This window comes from Echinops telfairi, unplaced genomic scaffold, assembly GCF_000313985.2.
Source record: "Echinops telfairi isolate 266 unplaced genomic scaffold, ASM31398v2 ScPeMD7_9;HRSCAF=40, whole genome shotgun sequence".
NCBI lineage: Eukaryota > Metazoa > Chordata > Mammalia > Afrosoricida > Tenrecidae > Echinops > Echinops telfairi.
Genome location: NW_022103906.1, coordinates 34863445 through 34866667, shown reverse-complemented (window position 1 = coordinate 34866667; position 3223 = coordinate 34863445).

Genomic DNA, 3223 nt, shown 5'->3' with positions numbered 1-3223 from the left:
GACTAGAGAAGAGAGCAGGCCCCGGGAGAAAGTAGGCCCTGCACTCCTACAGACTTTATGGTATGGCGTTCAGCCCCCCCTCCCCCACCGCTACAACATCCAGACACAGACATGGTCTGTCAGACCCCTGCAGGCAGACGCCCTCCTGGTGCTGCCGCTCAGCTGCCTTGCAGGGATCTTGGCTTGCCCCTGTAGCGTCCATTTCCTGGCCCTGTCTTTCATTCCCGGAGACTCCAACAGCAGCTTGTGCAGCCAAGGTGGGGGCTCGTGTGTATTTTAAGTTTGCCTCCTTGCAGAAGGCTTAGGGAACTTCCAGAAGATCACTGTGAACTCACGCTGTCTTAATCAGGGCTAACCAAGAAGAGATGAAAGAGGGGAATCAAAGGGGAAAGCAGCTTCTACATGAAACTTAGTCTATTGCTTGTCTCCAGATCTGGACCTCCCAGGTTCCAACTTATTCAAAGGGACCTTGTGGTCTCCCTCCTCGGCATGGCACCTTGTCAGGGGACTCTGAGCACCACTGTTTATGCTCACAGCCCTCCCCCCCACAACCTGAAGTGCTCCAGTGGTGGGTAGTTGGGGTGCCATTTCTATTGGCATTTAGCTTATGGATTTTATTCGCTTAAGTGAGGATTTTTATTTTGAAATAAGTGTCCTTGCTATAGGACAAAAGGCATAGAGGATGGATTGTTTTGGCTTTCAAGATGTAACTGGGGAATTAAAAACCATTTGGGGCTAGTGACCTCTAAAGAGAGTCTCCAGAGGGTTAGTATCCCCGGTTTCTTTTTGGGATGGCTGAATCTGTGACTCTTACATTCTATTCCAGTGATAACTCTTTCATACGCATCTCCAGAGCCAGAACACCTCCCAATAAGGAGGTGCATTTATAACCCACTGAACTCTTAGACACTTAAGTCAAGACTCAAGGGGGCACAGCCCTTTGTCTTCCAGATGGGGAAACTGGTCCACAACAGGTGAGGTGGTCTGTGGTGGGGTGGAGCTAACAAGCAAAAAGGTCACACAGCAGGTTGAGTAAAAGAAAAAACAAAAGCAGAACTCACGGTCATCAAGCCGATGCCAGTTCTACAGGACTGCTTCTTCCAGTTCCCGAGACGTTAGATCTTTACTAGAGCAGATAGCCCCCCCTTTCTCCTATGGAATATTTGGTGGGTTCAAACTGCTGGCCTTTCGGTTAGCATAATGCATGCTCCTCTATGCCAAGCCCTCAGGGCTCCTGGAGATGTGGGTAGCAGAGCCCCAAAGTGTAGCCCTGAGCTTCTCACTTGCTGTTTTGTGTTTTTTCCTTACACTTTCTAAAGAACCGGAGCTGTGAATTTTAACCTAGCAGGAAAGGGAGAGCCTTTCAGACTGCAGGTCAGTGAGGTTTACCTTCAGGTATCCCTCCCCATTTCTGTGCCCTTCCGGCAGGAGGGGGCTCACCTGATTAGCTCATTCTTTTCCAGGGAATAGAGAGGCATTGGTTAGCCCCAGGAAATAATTCAACTCTGGGAATATCACTGTCACTCACAGTAGCCCTTAAGTGAGGGAGCGATTTTAGCCTTACTGATAACAAATGGCATTCCTTTCCACACTTGGGTGGTTCATAGTCCATCTGCACCATGTTTACCATACTTGCATTCCACTTGAACATATATTTCATATTTCTCTTTTTGTGGCCTCACCTTTTAAAATTAATCTATTTATTTTAATCATATCAGGAAAGTAAATGTGATAAAACTATTATCCAGATTATAACAGGTATGTCTTACTAAAAGTGGCGAAAGATAATTTATTAAAGTCAGATCTGTGTTGTTTCTGTAATTTAAGCCAGTGTAACGATGAATAATGGCTTTTTCACATTGAGTATCTTTTAAAGAGTTTTAAATTCCAAATGGCCTTCTTATAAGGATGTCAATCATTAGTTTTTGCTCTAATTCAGCAAGACAGCGTCTTAACTTGCTTACCTCTGTGGAGGCCTCATTTCTGAATAACATCCCAGGTACTTGCTCTATTTTATTTCTTTTTTATTTTTGTAAAGATGTAATATTATTTCAAAACTTTTCCATACAATTTAGTGATACTGGTTACATTCATCATATTTTGCAACCATCATGTATTATTGCCTAATTTCCCAATCCGATTGTTATGAATAAAACTGCTTCCTAAACCATGGCTCCCCCTTCTCCCTGCCCCACACCTGGTAACCACCAATAGATTCTAAACCCATTGGGGCTCATAGCGACCCTGAAGGGCAAAGCAGAACTGCCACATAGGGTTTCGTAGGCAGTGATCTTTGTGGCCTGGGGTCATGAAGGCTGTAATCTGGGCTGTAATCTGTAATCCAGGTGGGGTTCAGAAGAGGACACAGAACAAGGAACAGCATTGCTGAGGTCAGATGCATCTTGCCTGAAAGCAAAGAATAACAGATATTGTACTTTATTGACTATTCCAAGGTATTCAACTCTGTGTGGATCATAACAAATTATGGAGAGCCTTGAAAAAATTGAGATTCCCAGAACACTTCAATGTGCTCCTGCACAACTTGTACATAAATCAAGAAGCAGCTGTGTGACTGGAACAAGGGAATACTGCACGGTTTAAAACCAGGAACGATGTACGGCAGGGGTGTATCCGCTGCCATAGTTACGCAATCTGTAGGCTCGCCAGGAGTCTGTCAGCCCCACTGATGACAACGGGTTTGGTTCATTTTGTTTTGTTTCTTAAGTAGAATTAATGTGGTATCTCAAGTGTGGTTTTGATTTGCATCTCCAATTACTAATGACAATTGAACATCTTTTCATGTGCTTGCTGGATTTGAATATCCTCTTTGGTGAAATGTCTGTTTAAGGACTTCAAGAGATTTTGCAGGGAGGCACAATTTCACCCAGTGCAGTCTTCCACAAGGATTTTGGGTGCTTCCAGAAGCACCCTTTCTAAGGTCTCCCTCAGGCACTACACTCTAACAGGTGCCCGGGGGTATGATTTGTGATAGTGAGGAATTCAAGCACACTTGTACCTCCCCTGGGGGTCGTGATTGTCACAAGTGCTAACCCCACTTACTGATGGTACGCAAGTGGACAGCCTAAGAGTGCTTCCGAGATGGCACGGGGCGGGTGAGAAAAGCTCTGAGCAGAGCGTGCGGTGGGCGGGGCGGGGCGGTGGTCCTTGGCACTTTCTCCCAGCTGAGAATGGCAGAGCCCTGGGTTGCCGCCACACCCCTGGA